We start from the raw sequence: 23,820 nt of genomic DNA on the forward strand, positions 1-23,820 counted from the left end.
GAGGTAGAAGTGCAAAGAATTCAAGCACATAGATTGAAAAGAAGGTTAAGGGAAGATGAATTAAGGGATATGAGAAGGGAAGAAGAAATTAACAGAAGTAATGGACTCAAAGATGACGTGATAGATTATCTATGACATAGAAGCATAGTGCCGATCGAAGCAAAAGAATGACCTGAGGAAGAGAGATGGTCACAATAGTCCCACAGGGAGCTGCAAGGGGTAACAAGAATACCACCTTGTGCTGATGTGTGAGGTGCTGAAGGCGTAGAGAAAAGTCTTGGGAATTTATATACGCAAATGAGGGATAAAGAATGGTAGAAAATCCAAGAGAGCATAGAGAGATCTCTATCAAGGGAAAATTAAGGTAGGTCAGATACTGTCCTAACAGAAGAGCATAGTGTGCTGTCTTTAATCAGACTAGACATTGATGATGAGGAAAAGGATAACAGCCATGCAAGCTGGGGCATTATAATGTCAGACGAAGAGAGGGAAGAGAAAAAAGAGCACGCAGATTTTCAAAAGAATCAAGTTCAGAAAAAGGGTAAAATTGACATATTTAGAAGACCTCAAAGATAGAACACCAGAATCAATACCATAAACTGAGCAACCACAAGCATGATCACATGCAATGCAGGGGAGGTGTCCCTGCCTTATGTAAGCAGGTTAAGGGCACTACCAGGACGAATACAAACAGGCGAGACTAGCACTGCCTGGAAAACAACAAGTGTAGGCAGGCATGATCATGGACCAGGATTTTCACAATTCCCATTATTAGAGAAAGGGGAGGACAATCACAATGTATACCATGGCCACAAATGGATATATAAAATCTAAGATGTAAACTACTGTGTTTAAATTCGGATGTGGGAAAATGAATTCATGAGGAGCTAGAGAGAATGAAACCAGGAATGACGTTAGGCATAGGTTTTATAAAAGGCTGGCTAGCAGCTATCATACGGGAGAGAGCTCTCGACATTTGGAAACAAGCAGACTACGCAGGTGTGACTGCACAAAACACGACACATTATGGAGCGCCATTTAATAATTGCAGAGCAGACGTATGGCAGGCGCTCAGAGTGCAATACCCCACTATTTCAGACATATGTGCGATTATGACTTGGAAAATGGGAGAGGATGAAGACCCTGTTGCTTATATTCAAGAAATTCAAGAGAAATGGCAACTTGAGATGACTGAACCGTGGGATAAAATGGTAGCATTATTTTACCACATTTTGTGTCAGGGAATGCCCGAGCCAGTGGAACAGCAATTGAAGATACAGGGGTGAATGGAAGCAAAGCCATGGCCAGAAATACAATTGACGATCGTGCATCACTGCTGATGAATGCAGGGGAAGAATAAGAAGAAAGCCGCAAATAGAAAGCAGGAGGAAGCGAAGTTAGTCCAGCAGAAATTGTCAAAAATAGCCAAAGAGGGAGCAGTATTGTTAAATGTTAAAGGTATTTGTACCGCGCACCATCACCAAGGGAGTTGGACTCCAGGCGCTCAAGTAATGAAGGTGGTGAAGAGAGGGTCCAAGGAATGCCCCTCCTCACCCCCATGAACATGACAGGATGCAGAGCCAGGAACGCTCAAAGTCACCGATCATATTTCAGACAAACCCCAAGTGCACCACTGGCTGACACATACACAGAAAGGTATCCCCTCAGTCAGCCATTCAGACCTAATCCAGTACATATGTTTACAGGAGTAGGGGACCCAACGGAAATTGTGGATGGGAATACCCTAATGAACTGCCTCGATTAAGCGCCAAGAAGCCACAATGCTGATGTCAGTATTGACACCATGACATAGCAACGTTAGTCATGAAGCAGACCCGCAGCCATGCACAGCATTACATGAACACACATTTGCATACACGAAGAACATGCTTACACAGTTCTATATATAGAGGACGGTTACATATACATACTGTCAAAGCTTTAATTATTGTTTTCATTAGCCAAATGCAGCAATGCAACAAGAGATCCTGAGCAAGCTTGCAGATGCTTATAGCAATTAACCCTATGATGGACTACAGGAGTATATATGGAGCCTGGTAGGACCACGTTTGACTATTCTACAGGAAACCTAGCACAACACGAACCTGTAGAAATCATATTATATGTCTATGGAAAATTACAGCAGGCCTCAAACCACAAAACGCAGACAGAAGGAGCAGACTCAGGCTGCACGAGCTCACTGCCAAGGTCAGAGATAAACAGTCACATTCCAAACTCTAGACAACAAGAGACCAGCTGCAGAAAAATTGAATAAATCCTCATAATTGCAGACCCAAGAACTCGAATATGTGGTCCACAAGCATGTGATGCAGTCAAACTAGACAATGGGCATTCACCTTTGGTGGGAAAGCAAGCCAACCCCGGCAGCCCAGATGGAAGGTGAAACAAGTGTTGCAACGTGGAGACGCACTCTCATAGGCAAAGGTGGTATACTACCAGACCAGACACAATTCAGACAAATTGGCCCTCATTACAACTCCGACGGTAGCCGCACTGGTAAAACCGGCAGGCTGCTGCCGGAGTTGTGATTTTGTCTGGTGCATGGCTCCACGGAAACACCGGGGGATTACGACACCGGGGTTCCTGGAAGTCAGGCGCCGGAAAAATGTAAATGCCCATTCCCATTAGAGTCCCATAGGACTCAATGGGAATGGGGATGATGGAAGCACTGGCATCGTTAATAACACTTCCCTGAAAGTCAGACTCGGAGTGTGCAGGTCCGGTGTGCTCGTTGTTACCGGAACAGGCATGCTCATAATGAGGCCCATAGTCATTTCACATTACCTTGAAGTGGTGCACAGAGAGCTGAGAACTGAGTCGGATCCCAAGCCTGGGAATACCAACTCCAGCCAATCACGAGACAGAAATCCAGAAGTGGATGGCAAGGGGTAGAGCCTATGGTAAACCCACTACTCTGCAACAATGTAATAGATAGTTTCTTGGGGATGGGGCAGGTCCACCACCTTACATTCAAAGGCCAGTAGAGTAACCTATATAGGAGATTACTATAGAGGTTACCACTCTGGGTACCCAATCAGCAGGGGAGATAGGTTTTCGGGGAAGGGCCCAGGTGATGACACCACATTACAAATAAACCGGGGAGCACACATTGTAAAGTTGAGATGCACTGGAGAATCCAGTTTTTCTTGTATGATGCCTGTTTCGTTTTTGTAATAAACCACAGTTACAACTTGTCGTTAGCTGAGTACTTGGTTTATTCTGGGGAAGTGTGTTGGGCCCTTCGGAGTCAGATGGACCCCCAGATGACCTCTGGCATTCTGGGAAACCATCCCAACAAGTTGGTAGCAGAGTCGATAGTTGGGCTATGTTAGCCCGGCACAAAGCCAACTCTCCCACTGCAGTGTCTGGAGGCAGCGGGACGCCTCGTGGGTTTCGAGACAACGGGTAATGCAAGCCTCATGTGAAGGCCACCAGGAGCCAGCCTGGGAAATATCCTGCCCGCAGTCCATGAGGGGTCCAGCACTCCAGAAGGGCAAAGTGGCAGTTTTGGGGGATGTGGCAGGTGAGCAGCGTCAGCAGACTATGGAGTGTAAGTATTGGCCCAGCCACACTGCAACTAAAGGGGAAAAGGCAAGTAGCAGGGGTGCAAAGGTGGTATCAAGCATTGTTGAGTATCATAAAGTATTGTAAAGCATTTTCTAGCATTGTTGAGGTTAGTAGGGACAGGAGCGGAGGTAGATGTCCTTTTCTGTGGTTAGAGCACATTCAGTTTCAAGATAAAATGTCCTGGTGAACAGCGTAGACTTTTGACTCGAGGGCACGGATGATAGAGGTTATGTAAATAGTGGATTTCCTGTAGGATGGACGATTTAGCTTGGGTCATAGATGACAGTATTCCCGTAAGGGTTAACAAACGAAGCTGGCCTAGATTGCGGAAGGTGATTCATCTGATTGAGTCAAGAGGAGGCAGTTACTTGCAAGGCAACGCTGTAGGTACAGACTGAACACAAGAAAATATTGATATACTCTGCTACGAGGCAGGAAGACAGCTGTGGCGGTTGTGTATATTTGTCAGGCAACAGGGTTCTAGCATTGTGCATGCTGTAAGTGATTCTTAACACAACCTTGTTTAGTGAATTGGTGACGTCGGTGTTGTGGACACAGTGTTGTGAAACTTGAAATCGATAGAGGAGATTGACTAGTGGCGGTGTGCGGAAGGCGCATATGCAAGATTTGGGGCGTGCCTGAGGAGGTGGAGAGTTGTGTGATGATGGTGCGCAGAGCACACATGACAGGTTGTTGTGATGCGAGAGAGACTCGAAGTAAAGTGAAAGAATCATCATTATATTGCGCCTCATTATGAGTTTGGAGGTAGCCATGCCGTTTTTAGCAGCATGGCTACCCTCACACCGGGTACCGGGTCTGGGTTCCGCAAAAAGGGACTTACTGGGCCATTCTGACATTGGAGGGCCTGGTAATTCCCTTTTCACGGGACCCGGACCCGGTACATCCCCATTTCCATTTGAGCCCCCATAGGGCTCAATGGGAATGGGGAGGATGCTAACAATGGGCCCGTTAATGACAGGCCCATTGTTAGCATCCTGGTCTGCTAGCGGGTCCCACTCTGCACGTCTGGTCTTGCCAGGTGTCCAGAGCGGGATCCGCTGCAGAACTCGGAATGAGGTGGCCCGGTATGAACGGTGCCGGTCCCTTACCGGCACCGTTCATACCATGGCTGCACTCATTGTAATGAGGCCCATTGTGTTTTTCCCCTAACAGCATGTGCACTAGGACCCCAACTGGCCCATAAAGCTTGGGGTCACCCAATAGCACTTTAAGATGAAGTAGCACCACCCATCAGATGGATGGGGATGCAGATTAATACTCTAGCAACAAATCAATAATTACTACTCAATGGTTTGGCAAAGGGAGTCCGTTTAATGGCAAGTACAAAAAAACAGGGAGTTTCATGAATATCAGCGGTTGCTTGATCTTCCCTCTCACTTCACAACTCCAACGAACTTCATAAAAAACATATCATTTATACTAAAGACTCATCATCACTGACGTGTAATGCTTAAAATGTTGCATGCAATTCTACTGGTTCTAGGAAGGTAACTTTGGATCCTCTGTATCCACTTTCGCTTCATCCTCTGGGTCAAAGTTTACTTCATCTTCTGGGCCCATAGATGACGGTCTGAAGAAATGTCTCTTTGGGGTCCATATTTTTATGACTCCTGTTAGAATTCCTGCTGTTTTTACGTGTTCATCTTTGTTCCACGTCATTAGTTGACACTGTCCATTTGGGCTGAAATAGATCCATCTTCCCACATAATTTCTATGTTTCCTGGGATATCGAAATGTTGTTCCTTCTGGTGCATAAATGATTGCTTTCACAAAGTCCCTTATTTCTTCATCAGTCAGGTCTTTGTGCTTCCACCTGGTTCGACATCAATCATGATCTTCATCCCTATGGCCTTTTTCGCAGTTTTCTGACACTGAGAGATTAATATCTTGGTAACACAGAATCCAAGCAATATCATCACTAGCAGGGCTCCAAATTTGAATGCGTCTGCCATGCATTGCGGAACCCATGAGAACAGTGATCCAAACCAACTGTCGTCCACTTCGTCAGTTTACTCAATCATTTGGTTCTGTAGTTTCGTCAGTATACATATGGCCTCTGTTAGAGTTCCATTTTCTTCGTTGTGAGAAGGTATAAATGTGCAACATGATTCTCTGATTTTTGCACAAACACCTCCATCCATGGCTGTGATCATGTCAAGGACATATCTGTTCTGGAGCGTCATTAGTCCAATCACTCTTAACTCTTCCTCACTTGCATTGAATCCCTTTATGGTCATGCTGATGGTCTGCAATAATTCCCATCTGGTTATCTGCAACCATTTAGTATTTGCTCCTACCTGAATTCTCGGCATGAAGATCGTTGTGAACACTGAAGAAGTCTGACTAAACAGCCTATGTTCATAAGGGATAGCATCAAAAGCTTCTATGGATTTAGCAGAAAAGTAATTTTCTCGCTTCCTTCGGTTCATCAATTCGACAGATATCCTTTTCCTTAGGTGAGCATCTGCTTTAGGGAAACTGTCAATATTCAGATCACTTTTCGGAAATCACCAACGCTGGAACGTGGACATTCACTATTGTGCATATACCTCCCCAGTTTCTCAGCAGTCTGATATATGCTTTGGATCCACATGCCCGGTAATGATCCATGATCACTGCAGTACCGTGTATCATTTCTGGAGCGTCAAAAACTCGTCCACAGTTCTAATTCCCTCCCATCTTCCTTGTGCTATTATTACTGAAGCAGAATTTTGGGCTTTCCAAAGGCACTATCTGCAAGGGTCCGCCTCTGTCCTCGGCCCATGTCAATAGTTTAGCAAGTTTTGGCCATAATGGTTTGAATCCATTTTGCACTATATTGATGGTGGACTCGTAGTGACCGAAGACCATCCAAGCTCTGCAGATCACCACTCCTTTCTCCCATCCTTCTGGTGAAAGAACTGTTCCCCAAATTTGCATTTGGCCTCTGTTTTAACACTTTCGAGTCTCTTCTGGCGTCTTCCCTTGAACGTTTAGTTTGTTATTTGCTTCTCTTCTGATTTCTGCTCCTTTAACTCCAGGCTTCTCGTATCTGATTACAATATGATTTGTTTTTCCGTTGGTTCTTGTCTTTATGTCCTGGACATCATCATCTTCATTTGGATCAGTTGCTTCAGTTGCCCATTTCAGTGAGGCATCACTTCCCATGAACTGGCCTCTGGTCTTGCACATTGCTACAAGTGATAGACAGCGTGCTGTCTGGACATCAATTTCTACAGCTACAAAGATCTTTGACTTCCCCATGCTGTAAGGTAGGACTGCACAAACAAAGCATTCCCCCTCTGAATTTCGTCTTCCAACTTCTTTCATATGCTGGTACCATATGTTATTTTTCAAATGTGCTGTGTTGTCCAAGTAGTCTTTTAGCTCACTGTCATCTCCTTGTATGCTTCTCTTGATTCTCAAGGTTCTCATGTAGTTTGTTATAACTACGTCCTTGAACGCATTCGTATGGCTTCTTCTTGCTGGAGGATTCTCAGGTACCTCAATCCATGGTGCGGCCCTCTTCATCTACACCAATTGAGTAGGCAAAAGTCTTGCAATTCTTTCTTTTTTCTCTTGCGCTTTCCTGGCTCTGGCTATGAACAGCCATAATGATACTGCTATTATTTGTGCATGTGAGATTTTCTCTGGGCTTGCACTTTCCCTTCTCGGTGTTGGATCAGGGGTGTTCATTAATGCTGGTTCAGTTGGCTTCCTCTCCAACTCCTTTTGTCTCTTCACTAGTTCAGCTTTCTTCATTTGGCTTTTAACTTCACTTATAGTAGAGCTTCTCATTGTTGGTTGTCCAACCTTACTGTCTTCTTTGGCATGTGGTTCTGTAATTATTGACAGTAGACCTGGTGTGTGTGCATTCATCGTTTGCGTGCGTGTGGTTGTCAGTAACCTTCTTTCATTCTTACTCTGCCGGCTATGTCTCCGGCTTTTCAATTTGTTTGTTACCATAAGTGTGTGTTAATGCTAATCACATACATCTCAAGTTCACTCATTCCGCTATCAGACCTTCTAGGGACGGGAATGACCATATAAGGTCTGGGTGCCTTCGTGGGTTTCATGTGTACATCATTAGGTGGGTGCACTGGAATCGGAACACTTTGTGCACCAATAAAAAAAATGCAGTTCTAATCATCAGTGACAGTAAAACAATGATGAATACAATGCATAGTTACATGAGTCCTCTGAAGGTTAATCTACAGCACTTAGTTCTGGAACAATAAGAGCGTCTCTCCTCCTGAAGGATGAAAAGATTACTACTTTGGTTGCCCATCTCTATCATTTTACGGAAAGAAAACTAACTCTTTAATACATTCTAGGCGATGTTACTATCTCAGGATTTTGTTGTTTCTGCTTGTGGGTTGCAGATACAGAAACAATTGTCTTTCTCTGCTTCAATAATACATTGTCTCTTGTCTCTGGAAACAGTTCTCTTGGCCGTATACGAAAATGTCAAAATCAGGTACTAAGTTTAGCAATTCTCTTAGTTTGCATGTTCAAAATAAACAAGCTCCCAATCGATTCCTCTTATCTGTTTCACTCCAGAAGACATGTCGTGTCCTTGTCAGCATAAACAAGAGTGAAGCTTCTATCAACACCTTCTCGATCTGTCCTTCGGCGGAAAGTTTAAAATCTTCTCATGTAACTCTGCTGATGGTTAGAAAGTTTGACTTGAATCACAATACTATGCAAGAGCATGCTCATCTGTGTAGAATTAGCTGGGGCTCTGATGAATGTGAGAATGTCAACACCGGCAGGCCTCCCCGCAAGTTCTGGAAAATCCTCAATTAGGCGAAAGAAGACGTTGCTTGCCTATCTGCTATCTTCTGGTGACAGGGACATTTGTCCTGCACTTGCTAAAGTTTGGAACTGTTTGGCCCTCACTCACAGTGAGCAGTTTCTGCAATCTCGATGTGCGTGGAGACAACTTGGATGAGAATTCTGTTCAGGATTATACTTAAATGTTCTGTGTTTGCTGGATCTCAAAGAAATGTCAAAACGTCTGTGTTTCTCCCGACAAGATCTGGACAGTCTTCAATTAAGAATAGACAGAATACAACTAAGGGTAACCAGAAACACATTAGCCTATGAAAACGGAGTTGAGGAACCAATTTACTCCATTGTTACCAGTTTTCATGTAAGAGGGCACTGAGGTCCAATCCAAAGTACCCATTTGACAGATTCATTCTAAACCTTCCAGCCATCACCTCTTTTGTTTTGCCTTTGTCACCCCGAGTGGGACGGGTATGCCCAGACATGGGTCCCGTGCCTGCTGGGCCTAGAGACCCAAGCTACTCCTCACTGATGAGCCCCAACAAGGGTGAAACATGTTTGGGGATGCTTGTGGTCTCGTGCAGAAGGGATGTGACCTAGCAGTTCGGGCTGGACTTCCCCTTTTGGGGTGGGACCAAGCCTGATTTGCATATGGTCTTTCCCCTTCTGTAATGGCTTGGCAGGCGAAGAACGATGGTCTGGAGGGTTGCCCTGAGCAATGCCAGTGGTTAAGATTCAGTCTAAACCTTCCAGCCATCACCTCTTTGTTTTTGCAAAGACTTGGCTGATTCATGGGAGAAAAATCTAAATCAAAGCTCAAATACCATGCTACAACCTTTGATCAAGCATGCCTCCCGTGAACATAAGAGAATCACACAACAAATTGAAACAGTTAAGAAGGAGATTGCAGAGGCAAAAGCACTGGAAGTCACAAAAGAGAAAAATTAGCAGAAGATGTTTCGACTACCGGGCCGAAATTAAATTAAGAAAGATGAGGAAATTCTTCCGAGATGACCGAGAGTATCAAGATGACAAAGTCTACACATTTCAAGATAAGTATAAACAATTCACAAAACCGGTTTCAAGAGAAAGTACTCCCAACACCTCACCAGGCAGCTCGGATGCAGACTCAGAAGGGGATCAAGATAAAGAAACAGATCAAACAAACACAACAATCTCAGGACAAGGTTTCTTAAATCAGATTAGGAGATATAAGAAAAGAAACAGAACAAATTACCAGAAACAAGTCTGTTTTTTATTACCACCACAGACAAATCAACAACATCAAACCCCAGGAGGAGGGGCAAGCTCGGTAGTGGAAGAATCAGGCAATCCAGATGCCCTGGAAGATTTCAGACGTCCAACAAGAGCAGGAGCGAGAGAAGCAGCGAAGAAGAGCAAATTAATAATTTAGTGATGAACTTATCAAACCATCAACTTAAACCAGAAGAGATTTCGTTACTGAACATAGGCTTCACATTTGCCCCAACCACAGATTTTCAAATGACAGATGTTCATATTGACCTATTCAGATTTGTTAGGAAACTTAAATTTAAAACGTTTTTTGTCACACAAGTCTCAGATGTTCACCACGCAACGGAACCAGAAACCATGAGTAGCCACCTCACAATTGAAGATTTAAATAATATCTATCTTCTTAGATCTCTACAGGACACAACAGAATACCCAATTCATGAAACCCTACATGACCTTTGAATAGAACAGACTAGTCTTATGTAAAAGGAAATGAGCTCAAAATCCAAATTCACACCACGGCTGATGCCAGAGGTCACCAAGGATCTCAATGATCTTACAGATGCAAGAATGAAAAATAAACATAAATTCAAGCATAAAGTCGACAATCTAACCAAGACAGAAAGGGCAGCACTGTTCAATCTAAAACAAGAGCAGGATCTGACCATAAAAACAGCCAACAAAGGAGGCAAAATAGTAGTAATGAATCGAGAAGACTACATACCTATGGCAAATAATCATTTGAACACACCATTATGTTATGTTAAACTAACAATTAACCCCAAATCAGAAATAATAACTGAATTAAAAGATGCTATTACAGGCTGGTATCAACAAGGACTCATCACAGATGCGGAGAGACAATTTTTGGACATGAGACACCCAGTACTACCAACAATGTACTTTTTGCCAAAGGTACACAAGGATTTTCATGTAATTCCAGAGGGAAGACCCATTCTGAGTGGGATAGGATGGGCTACCGTGAACATGGCAGAATACATTGATAATATACTAAGACTCAGGGTGAACACAACCAAATCTTATTTGAAAGACACTGCATCGGCAATAAACAAACTTACATAAGTAGAATGGTACACAGATTTCTTACTGGCCACCTGGGATGTTAAATCACTTTATAGGTCAATCAGACATGACACAGCTGTGGAAACAATAGATTATATCTTTTCTAATGACACAGCATCCAATTTTCAATCCGTCAATATGCTCAAAGAGATGTTGCTACTGACTTTACAGAACAATGTCTTCACTTTTAATGGAGCTTTCTACAAACAGATCAGAGGGGTAGCTATGGGTGTTAAATATGCCCCAGCCCTTGCAAACTTAGTAATGTCTATGTACGAGGATCTGCATATATACCAAGATGAATCGTATGATCAACATGTGATCCTATTGACCCGTTATATAGATGATGTCCTGCTAATCTGGAAAGGAGAAGAGGGAGCATTGGAAGAGTTCAAGAGAAGGGCTAATCAAAACGAAATTGGAATCGAATTCATTGGAACCTCAAGTGCTAAAGAAGTAAACTTTTTGGATCTAAATATATACATATCAAACAACCAACTTAAGACCAAAACCTACAGAAAAGAAACTGAGGCAAATTCAACACTATTTGCTACAAGCTGTCACCACAATCCAGTGATCAATAATATTCCCAATTGAGAATATATAAGAGCTCGAAGGAACTGTACAGAACAAGAGACCTTCGAGAAAGAATGCCAGCTACTAACGACCAGGTTTGCAGCAAGAGGATATGGTAAGAAAACAATATTAAAAGCACAAGAAAGAGCAAAGAAACTGGATAGAGCGAACACCCTGACTTCTAAAAAAGAGGTAGCTACTAAATCGGAGAAAATATGTTTCATCACCACATATTGTGCCAACAATGCTACACTGAGAAAAATGTTGAAAAGAAACTGGCATCTTTTGCAACTGGATCTACGTGTCAAAGACTTTATTGAAGAAAGCCCATCCGTCATCTACAGAAGTGCAAGAACAATTAAAAACATCCTCATCCCCTCCTTGCTCCTGGAACTCAAAATGACAAATTTCTCGACATGGCTACCACAACTACCAAAAGGTATCAGAAAATGCAGCTCGTGTTCAATGTGCAAACACGCTCTAGACAATACAGAAGTATTCAAAGACATGTTTGGCATCACGCACAACAAAATTTCTAATTTATGTCATTATATGTCAATGTGAACAAATCTACATAGGAAGCACTATCAGAGAACTGAGAATTAGAATATGAGAGTATATCTCATCCATTGGAAGCCAAGACATCAACTTACCACTAGCCCAAAATTGGCAAAAAAATCACCTTTGGAGTGACAAAAGACTACTGAGATTTGTTGGTCTCAAAAAAGTGACACTTGGACCGAAAGGAGGAATCAAAATTGAGACAAGAAGAAGCCAAATTGATTTGTAAATTTGTTCAGTAGAAAGAGGTCTGAATTCGGATAACGAGATGTCTTTATTTTTATAATTCACTTTTGGTCACTTTGAACCACTTTCCAGTTCCTAGTTAAGGTAATCTAGTCATAACAACCATGTTCAAATCAAGTCAAACAATTACATTCTCATGGAAAATGTTAGTGACTAGGGTCATGCCACAATTGTAACAGTATCTATTCTCTCGACCAATTAGGAAGTCAGATTAAATCACGTGACATAGCCATAAGTAAAATTGCACACATTAAACCTCATGTTTGACCCTCGAATGAGGATATATAAAGCGAGATTGGTTCATAATCTTTTACTAGGTGAGAATTTATGAAATAGAAATCAGTACAGCAACGAGCAATATCCAACACATACTAGTCAGTTTCAGAAATATTTGTCTAACCCACTAGAAGGCGTGACGATTCCGCGTGAAACACAATAAAAATATTGCAATTATCAAAAGTATCAAACTTATTATGGATTCTGAATAGGTGTTTTAATTATCATAATTTTGTAATAGGTTAGAATCAATGTGATTTAAAATTGCAACTCTATCCAAAAGAACGTCCCGTCAATTGGGAAACATGTATTATAGCCCAAAAGATGGCCGCTATAGTAAACAGGGTAGTAGGACCACATTGCCCGGCAACCATACTGACAACAAAATGGGTTTTGCCTCAATGCACGAGTTGAATGCGGATGGAAATATACGCACTTTTAAAACTGAAGGAAAGCAATTTTTAGGTAAACCCTAGCCATGTACAGACAGAACTTAAAGGATTCAAGACACACACGTAACCACGTGCATACTTATAACTCTTAGAGAGTTTCTGTGGCCACACGCGTGTTAATGTCAATTCTAATCGCGTTTGGTTCTTAAGCAACGCACGCTTGTTTTTTAAAAATGAGAGGAAATTTCACTTACGTTTGTCTAAAATAGTAGCGCACACGCGTAAGGATTGACTTACTAACATCGATCACCAGATTAATACCAATTCCGACTCTCGCTCCCACTACTTTAAAAAAAGATATATTTTTTCTTTGTAACTACACCGCGCAAAGTCGGATTTGAGATTATTTAATCTGTTCACCAACAGAACACAAAAATGATTGATAAACCGAGCAGGTTAAGCGACATTACATAGCGAGAAATCTGGGCACAACCCAAGCCAGAGTTTAACTGATAATAATTCTCTCATAATATAGGCTGGATTGAACCCGTGACTTGATACACAAACTGTAAAGATATTGAAAGGACAAGTGACAACAATTGGGTAAGCTTATAATTCAAGCAGATTCAAACAAAACCATATGTCAAAATTGAAGGAGACACAATGTGATGTGTTGATATATTTATTAACGAATATGTTTTTCCTTTTGTTTCTTTCTATGTATACCCTTAATCTTCCTACCCTTCACCCCTCCTTCAACGTCAACTTAACTTTTGGGTTGTGCACATTGAATTTTGTTATAAACTATGGAATGCAATGAATGGTAAAATTGCAAATCTATTTTATTTTCTTCTTTTTTCACCAATCAAACTGTGGACTGTTCATTATGCTTTTTCATGTTACGCAATCCATGTTTGTCTCATCACTGGTTTTGTCATATATTTTTATGGATGTAAATACTCAAGCCCTGATTTGAAAAAGACAGAGGTACCGTCAAAACACGTGTCATCATGTAGGACGAATGACCAATAATAATCCAAAACTATTGACCACTAAGAATCGAGCTCTTGTGTTTTTAATTTTCAGTCTATTGGTGCATGAATACAACTAAGGGTAACCAGAAACACATCATTCTTCAATTAAGCAAAAGAACAGCACACTGATAAGCCTATTCACTTCTTCTTCTGCTTGGGACATTTGTTTTTTCCTCTCTGTACTCCGGAAGCAGGAGGAACTGCTTGGCAATCACAATGAGCAGCCTCCTTATTGTCTTTTCGTTTTCAGGATCTTGAAGAAATTCAGTGACGCTGGTGAGCCTTCCCACCAATGATGGGTACGATCTTAATACTATCTCAAAATAACTCAGGACGTCTTTGGTGATGTCGCTACTGTGGTACACCATAAGCGAGTCCAAATAATGCTCCTGTTTGAAAAGAGTCTGGATACTCTATTTTCTTCCAATTTGTGTGTCCTCGATCAGAATTTGGCATATCCTTTTCTTATCAAGGCTTCAGTGTGCCTCAGTCCAAAGTTCAAAGTCAATAACGTCTGTTGATGCTTTATGTATGCAATTTTCTTCTTCACCCTGCAACTAGGATTCACAGAGTGTCTGTTTTTATGTCCTTATCCACTTTTTTGCTCAGAGGAAATGTCCAAAATTAAATCACAACTTTGCACAAAAGCTTTTTGCCTTTGCTTTGCTGGTCATGCGTCCTTCTTCCTCGTCATGGATCTCGTATGCACGTGCTGCGGTTCTTCCCCATCATCTGTAGTCTCTACGCGTTGGGGTGTGGACAGGGGGCCTTCTCTGATGTATGGCTTGATGTCACCCAGAAAGATCCAAGCTCTTCTTCCTTGTAGCTTGACTGCAGAGTGAGTGACATCTTCCACTGTAAAGGGTCAGTTGAATTTTGGCTCGTTCCACTTTTTCCTTGTGTGGTTTTTCACCAGGACCGTGTCTCCAGGAAAGATTGATGGTACACATAAACTCTGAACTGGGTTTCAAGTAGTATCTCCTTCTGTGTTCTGTGCTGCCCTGCACTCTTTTCGTCGTCGCTGAAGCTGGCATGAAATTACAGTAAGACAATATGTCATGCAATTCAAGTAATTTTGCATTTCAGACCCTAAGATTTCTCCTGTTGGCTGGGCATCTCATCTATCTCTGTCTCGGGGTGTCAGGGGAGTGCGCATCCTTCTGCCTGTTGCTATTTCGTACTGCGTAAGATGATGGTCAGAACCAGGCTGGTTTCTGAGTGCATACAGTGTCAAAGGAAGGCAGTGTAACCATCCCTTCCTTAGAGTGAGCTTCAACTTGGCTATCCTTTTCTTTAACAAGCCATTGAGCTTCTCACATATTCTATTACCTTGCGGGTGATACGCTGATGAGAACTTGTGCTTTATACCAAGCAGCAAGCTAATCTGTTCAAAGACTTCGTAACAAAATGAGCCCCATTATCTGATCTCATAAACTCACATACTCCCCACCTGGGAAATACCTCTCTCACCAGAAATGTGGCCGCATAGGTAGAGTCTGGATGTGTGCATGGACCTGCTTCTATCCATCTAGAGAATGGACACACCACAACAATTAGGTACCTGTACCCATTACATACTTGAATCATATCAACGTAATCGACATGCAAGTGCTGAAAAGGTCCATTGGGCCTTGGGATGACTCCTCTAATTACTCGTAGTGTATGCCCAGCCATGAACTGCTGACAGATTATACAGTTCACCATAAAAAATGCAATGTGCTCTGCTAAGTTCGGTATGAACCAGTCTTCAGCGAGCGTTGTCGCAAGATTCTCTTTTGTCCTGTGCACTGGATAATGTAACTGTTCCAAAGCTAATTTTTACAGGGCTGTAGGCCTTACTGGTTTACCAGTGCTGTCTTGTCGCCACAAGCTTTCGGAGGTGTTTAGAGAACATCCTCGCCGCTTCCAGAGGTTCTTCTCCTGTGGTGCCTCCCCTTGGAGTTCCATAGTTCCATTAACTGGGTTTGCCCCATGTTATTATAGCTCTCAGGTTCACTTTGTGCAACAATATTTTTTTCATTTACATCAGTTATTTCCACATTCATTATGGTTTCGTATTTGGATGCCGTACGCTTGGCCTCCGTGTCTGCTGCTTGATTTCCTCATGAGATAATATCTGTCCCCTTCGTGTGGGCGGCGCATTTCACGACCGGTATGCCCACTGGGAGCTGTAGTGCCTTAATGAGCCTATCCAATAGGGCTGCCTGCTGTACTGTCAAAGACCCAAGCCCTGATATAACTGCAAAGACCTAAAGAACTCTGCATCTGTTTTATCGTGTGTAGCTTTGCTGTGTTCAGTAATACTTCAGCCCTTTCAGGGGTAACCCTTTTGCCCTCATGCGAGATCGGTTGGCCTATGTACAGCACTTCTCGCTGACAATATTGTAACTTTTCTTTGTCAACTTTATATCCTTTCTCAGCCAATATAGTCAAAAGCTGAATAGAATTGCGTCTGCATCTTTCCTCTGCCGTGCTGCAAATTAGGATGTCATCCACATATTGCAAGACAACACTCTCTAATGCAATATTGCTTAAGTTCATCCGCATCTGTCTGAATGTAAATGACGTCAATTATTGTGAGTCTTGGTGCAATGGGATTGAGAAAAATGCATTTTTCAAATCAATGTGAAATATTTTGCCTCAACAGGTATATTACATAGGATTGTTGCCGGGTTAGAGACAAAAGGGAACACGGCGTCTACAATATTTTATCGGGTGTAAATCTTGAATTAGTCTCCAAGACCCTCTCTTTGATTTTTTGATAGGGTACACTGCTGTATTGCATGACAACTCTGATATCACTAAGATGCCCATGTTCCATCATAGCCGAAACTGTCTTGAAAATTCCTTCATCTGTTTCCCTAGACATGGGATACTGTCGTGCTTTGGGTAAAATTGCTCCTGGCTTCAATTTAATCCTTACTTCTCTGACTCCTTTCAATAAGCCTACATCATAGGGGCCTGTGGTCCATACTGAGACAGGCACCTGGGGCATGTCGTCCTCAAAATATTCAGGATGATTCTGTGCCAACATCATTCTCTGAGGCACTTCTCTTTTGATCATTTTCACCCAGAAAGTGAGATTTACCTCAACTGTTGTTTCTTCTCCATCTGCTTGCTCGTCAAACAGATCGTCATCAGTGACATCAGTCAATCTGTACCCTTCTTCAACGGCGATTACTGTGCGCCATTGTTGGCCTTCATCATCGCAACCATCGATCAAGGCCATTTTCCCTCGCACTATAGCTGTCTGTATCATCAAGGGAAATACTTGTCCCTTCTCCTCGTGCATAGGTATTCTTGGCCTAAATAGAAATTAATATTGGGTCCTCATGGTTTTGTCTGCAAGGCCTGATAGCCCTGCCATTAACACACATACTCCATACGCAAATATTTCTGGCTCTAATGGGATAGCTCTCATGGCTGTGTGTCCCGCGTATGCCCTTATCATCTCGCATACGTTCAAATAGTACATTCCTGGAGTTGAACATATTATGCCCTTCTGCGTGAACGAGATTGTCATGTTTAACTTTGTCATTAGGTCTCATCCCAAGATATTTACTGGGGTTTGTCTCGAATATAACAGTGGTACATTCATATCACATTCTCCTATAGAGACTGGAAGTGTATCTGTAAAAGGAACACGACTTGTTGCTCCTGTGAAGCCCTGAGCATTTATAGCATCGCCGGACAAGGAAAACTTGCCTTCACGTATACACGAGCGTGTTGCACCTTTGTCAACTAAGAAGGAATATTCTTTATCCCCTATAACAACATCCACTCTTGGTTCCCGGTGAGGGTCTGGTGTCACTGATAGGATAGAACACATCAGGTTTCCCAGTGAGCTGTACTTGTCCATATACAACTTAGTCCCATTTTGCGTGAATGGACTTCCTACATCATCAGTGTTAGCTCTTATTCCAGAGCTCACAGCCTGTCCTGCACTTACTGTCTGTGCCAGTTGCATCAGCGACTGTTGAGACTGTCCTTGTGGAAAACTTATCAAGTTCTGAGGTTGCAAGCTTTGCTGTGCTCCTGGCGTTTGCTGTTGGACCATGTGATTTTGTGCAAATCCATTTCCTCCCTGCTGTAAAAACACAGGTGGATTCACCATATCTGCTCTTGTTCCTTGGTAGTTTTGCACCATGCCTTGACTTCTGCATGTGCGTGCTAGATGCCCTGTCATCCCACACGTCCAACATATTGGCGGTGGTCTGATTATTTGCCCATTTGACATATCCTGATTGCCATTTTCCATGTTTTGGAAAATACATTTGACATATCATGATTCTTTTTAAAACCTCCCTGATTACTCTGCCATCCTCTTCCTCTAAATCCTCTCCCTCTGGGCTAAAACCCATTATTGCCCTGATTAGCCTGCTGTGGATTAATGACCTGCTGTATGTTGATCCGTCTGTGTTAGTTATCATTGCCTCTTCAATGGCATATTTTGACAATTATTTCTGCACTAAATTTGCCTCTTCGGCTTTTCGTGCAGCCTCTTTTTTTGTGATTCTTTTCCTGCAGCAGTCTGCAATAGTGCGCTATGGTCAACTGTATCTCAGACCAGGGTTTGGCCTCGATTCCTACCAATTTCTTGAGCTGCTTCTGTACCTGATCTGGCAGCCCTTGGCATAATTTATGGAACACATGTATAGATTTCCCCCAAGATTCCCACGTTTCCAGTACCCAAGCGTCTTGGAATTTCTGGATGTAAAGCAAAGGGTCCTCTGACTCCTTCATCTTACGTGTCATTATAGCTCCCATGTCGGAAGTATCCGGATATAGCAATCTCAATGCTTTCCATACTGCGGCTATGCAATTGTTAAATGGCGCTCTGTCGTGCGCAGTATTATCTGTAGTTACGCCAGGATAACCTGCACGTGTCCACGCATTGTCGGCACTGTCACCAAGTATGGCAATTAAAAGACCCTTGATATCCCCTATAGCGAAGGTGTTCCCTCCCATCATTTTTTCTAGCTCTTGTATCCATTTTCCGGTTCCTGATGTCAACATTGGAGGCTTATTTTTCAGGTTTTCCCGATCCATGTGTGGCCATGGAATATGCTGTGGTCTCGTTCCTCCTTTATCGAGCAACGGAAATTGTGACGCATAGCCCTCCTTCTCTTCTCTCCTTATTTTTCTATCCACTGCAGGCGTGTTTTTCCTGCATCGCTGCCTACCTGGTAATGTCCTTAGTCGGCTCACATAGGGTGGTGGAGACACCCCCCTCTGACCATAAGATACTTCTTCATGTAGGTCTGACTGTGTGGCTGACTCTGATGCCTTAGGTGCAGACTCGCTAGTATCTGACCATCGTATCCCTTTTCCTCCGGAGAAGCATTTTTCGCATCTCCTCTCTTCCTCCTTTTCCTCATGTTCCTCTCTTTTGGCGTCTGATATCGTCTGTGCCCAACTTGTGCAACTTCTCTTATCCTCCTCGATCCTATTGATTGTCAACCTGTCTTTGGACAGTTCTCTATTTCTACTACTTCGGGAAGCATCCTCAGCATCATACAGCTGAGTGCTCTCCAGGCTATCATCCTCTCCTTTCCCTTGGGGTACTTTTTCTAGCCCCATTTCATCATATATCCTATCGATCATCTCTCAGATGCTTCTGGTGTCGAAGTCATCCTCGATATTTGCCCTAGACGTGCCTGATACTGAATCATACTCAGGAAAGAATTCTTCGATGTCTTCCCAATCTACTATTGGTTAACCTCTCTTTCCAGATATTCAAGATCGCGTGCTCTCTGTCTTCATTTACGTTCTACGTCGTCATCTTATTCTCTGTGCTTCCTCTCTGACCCTATCTTCTTCCCTTTTCTTTGCATCTCTAAGTTCATTTGCCCTTCATATTTCCTCATCCCTTCGTCTCTTTATTCTTTTTTCCCGTATCTTTTGCTTTTCTTCTTCTATTTGCTTTTGTTCCAGTCTGTCCTGATCATTAGCTGTTCTCTGTTTATGATTCCGTTGTCTTTCTTGCTCATCGCGATACAACTGCTCTCGTCTCTGCCTATCTTTTTTCCTGATCCTTTCGTCTCTTAATCCTTTTTCCTTTTTCTTCTCTTTTCTCTGTAAACTGTCTAGCTTCCCCTTTTGTCTCACGTCATCGATGCCTTTACCATCGAGTTTCAATAAAATCTGACCTCCCATCCATTCGTTCTGTGTGAATGCTATCTCATCAGTTCTATCCTCATTTCCTTTCCATCTTTTGCCCTCTCTCTCTCTGTATCGAGAGATGTACTTGCTTGTGCCTGGTCTTCTCTCTCATTCTTGTCCCTCTCTTTGTCCCTCAGGACCTTGGAGGTGATATCTCTATCTCTGTCTTTGTCTCGGTTTTCGTCACTACTTTGTGTAGGTGACTCATAAACCAGGTTGATATACCCTGTGGCTGCTTTAAGTTCCCATAGCGGGTATAATCCTTTGTCTTTTCTGACTACACTTTTCATTTCAGATGGGGCGGGTGGCGCGGAAGGTGTCTGGATGCTGCAAGGGACTTAGTCCCCTTAATAACCAAATTGATTAACGCATCCTTCTCTTCCAACACTATCCCGAGCAACTTAAAAGAGGAGTGGGTCCTGCCCCTCCTCAAGAAGGAAACACTAGACCCCGCCATCCCCACCAACTACAGGCCCATCACCATGGTGCCGTTCCTTCTCAAGATAATAGACAGAGCAGCATACCTACAAATCCAGCACTATCTTGAAACCAACCAACTCTTAGGTACCCGCCAATCAGGATTCAGACCACAGCACGGTACAGAGACAGCCTTAATTGATCTCAAAGCACAGATCGACAAGCTCAATGACATGGGAAACACTGCTATGCTATTCCTCCTTGATCTGTCGGCGGCCTTTGACCTGGTGGAGCACACAGTCTTGTGCGAACACCTGGCTTCGGCCACCCACTTTTCAAACGAAGCCACAGCCTGGATCCAATCTTTCTTGGACAGCTGCACAATGAGAGTCTTTTCCACATTGGCATCAGCAGACGCCATCAAAATAGCTTGCGGTGTACCCTAAGGTTCTTGCATCTCACCAACTCTCTACAATATTTTACCAAGCCCATATTTGACAAATTGGACAGACTGGGCGTCACATACACCAATTACCCGGATGACACTCAGATCCTCATCCCTCTTTCGGGCAATTTCATCTCTGATATGGCCTTGGTAAACAGAATTTACCTCATCATTCAGGCATGGATGGCCACACATGGCCTATGCCTGAATGATGATAAACTGAATTACTGCTCCTCGATCCGATGGCAACCTAAGAAAACTCAGCTCCAACTACTCGGCATTCAATATCGATGGCAACATAATTACAATTGCCAAAACAGTGAACACACTGGGCTTTCACCTTGATTCGGCTCTGACACTAAAGAAACAAGTGAACTCCTTAGCATCCTCTACCGCCTGCATGTGTAAGCTTATTAAGGCGAGCAGAGCTTTCCTTACCCAAGCCAGCTGCATCATCATCATCGCCAACGCCCTGATACTCTCCAAACATGATTACTGCAATGCCTTGTATTTGGGAGCCAACAAATACATCATCGACAAACTTCAAACATTGCAAAACAATGCCCTTAGAACTGCCCTCAACCTACCCTACAATGAACATAGCTCTAACAAAAGAAGAGAGCACAAATGGCTCAAAATCAGTGACAGAATCTCACTTAAAATGGCATCATTTACCTTCAAATGTCTCAACAACGCAGCTCCCCCCTACCTAGCAGCAAGAGTACAGATAAAAACATCGACCCGCCCCAGCAGAACCGTCAATTCCTACTGCCTACAGGCTCCCAAATTCAGACAAAAAAAAAGGTGGCAGCAGCTTCCCAGTCAAGGCAGCCCAATCCTGGGATGCTCTCCCACTTAACATTAGAATGAACCAATCCTATTACAGCTTCAGGCGGAACACTCTCACATGGTTACGCTCTAATGACCCCCCAAGATTAACCATGCATCTACTCTCACTCACAGATCCTACCTAATCTGACTGTATATATGTATGTTCTTTATCTGACCATGTAATGTATCATATTTATATTTTGCCTTACCCTGTAACTAAGCTTTTAAGTATTCATGACTTTCTGTTCTCTGTTGTGCCCAGCTACCTCTGGGTTTGGCGCGCCATACAAAATCAATAAACAAACAGTATCCAATCTACTGATGGCTCCTCCCCCTTATCCTCTTGGTACATCTTCTAAACTAGCTAGGCAGTTGTCAAATTTTTGCCAGTGTATGTGGTGTGCAAATATGTCGTCATGTGCTGCAGCACTGTTTTAGACAGCGATACACCCTGGGGCCATGGCATAAACATTTTGTTTGCGGTTCCTTTAACCCATTCTACACTGTACTTTTTCAGCTTAGGTGCATGTTTTGGCAACTGCTTGCACAAGTGTATTAATGGTGTCATGTCTTCCATGCTTAAATCTTTTCACCTTCTCTTTATATAACACTTGTTGTGCTTTTTCGTTTCTTTAAACAACTTCAACAATATGAGCAAGCACCAATTGTCGCAAGCTCCATCCTGTATTTTGACAAAAAATTATACTTTCCTTTTCAAACAACAAGAATCAATTCATATCCTACAATATCTCAGCTAAACAATTGCGTAATTTTTATGCTAATTCCTCAAAGGAAAAAATCTCATCCTTTGACATCACAACAAACAACACATAAGACAGACGTTGACAGACTAGACAGACTCCAGCCGGCTACACAAATCTCTGCCCCTATATTTTACCCCGACATGGGTGTAAGCCCATCCCTTTCAAAAAGTGTCTTTAACCGCTTTGTTCTCCTAGTTATTCCTATTTTATTCAGGACTTTGGATGGAGGCTTCTTCTAACTGCTATATTAAGCGTAGGAATTTGGGCGTATCCTCTCTTCTCGGGTGTCCTCCCCGGTATCTCTCTCTTCTCGGGTGTCCTCCCCGGTATCCTTATCCACTACTCGGTCACCCTTTGAGTCAATATTTTCTTCCCCTTATATATATATATATACATTCTACTCTACTTCTAACTGTATTTTTGTTTCCCGCCTCCCTCCGTTACCTTCCCTTACTTGTTCTAAGATATCCACTTTTTGCCAAAGCGTTCAGTCTTTTTCACTCACTGTTTGCATGTTTTCCTCTCTGGATGCTCGGGATCACTGCCTTTGTCACCGCCTCTCCTGCTGTTCACTCGATCAGCCTCCTGGGAAAGGGTTTGTGGGGGAAAGCACATGTCCCTTCATACCTTAACCTGCAAGTTTTACAATTTATTCTAACCAGTGTCTACGGGAAGCTTATCGGACTACTTAGCTGGATGGCACAGGACTTGTGATATTGCCGAGGACCTAGAGTTAATTTATGTAGACGGTCAATGGGTGTCTTATCTAATCGATAATCGATAAACCATCCTATCTCTGCTACCAAGTGTGCACTAGGACTCCAACCGGCCCATAAAGCTGGGGGTTATCCAATAGCACTTTAAGATGAAGTAGCAGCACCCGTGCGATGGATGGGGATGCAGATTAATACTCTAGTATCAAATCAATAATGACAACTCAATGGTTTGGCAAAGGGAGTCAGTTTAATGACAAGTACAAAAAATGGGGAGTCTCATGAATTTCAGCGGTTGCTTGATCTTCCTTCTCGCTTCACAACTCCAACGAACTTCATGAAAAACACATAATTTATACTAAAAACTCGGCATCACTGACGTGTAATGCTTAAAAGGTACTATATCTGTATATGGTAACGGAGTGAGGGGATAGGGTAAACACTGTCAGGTGGGGCATCTAAGCCCTACCTTAAAAATGGCTACTCTAGACGTCACTAAAAGTACGACGTCCCATTCGTTCTACTAACTATAAGACCCTAGATTACTTGGTCCACTATGATTTGGTTGGCACCAACTCATACTTTTCCACTTTGCCCAGCAGCATGCAGAATAGTTGGCCAGGTGCAGGGTGCTCGTCAGCACCCCGGTCTTTCTCTAATTATTGCTACAATCAATCATGACTTCAGTGT

This window comes from Ambystoma mexicanum, chromosome 2p (genome assembly GCF_040938575.1).
Source record: "Ambystoma mexicanum isolate Mex_15411 chromosome 2p, UKY_AmexF1_1, whole genome shotgun sequence".
NCBI classification, from domain to species: Eukaryota; Metazoa; Chordata; class Amphibia; order Caudata; family Ambystomatidae; genus Ambystoma; species Ambystoma mexicanum.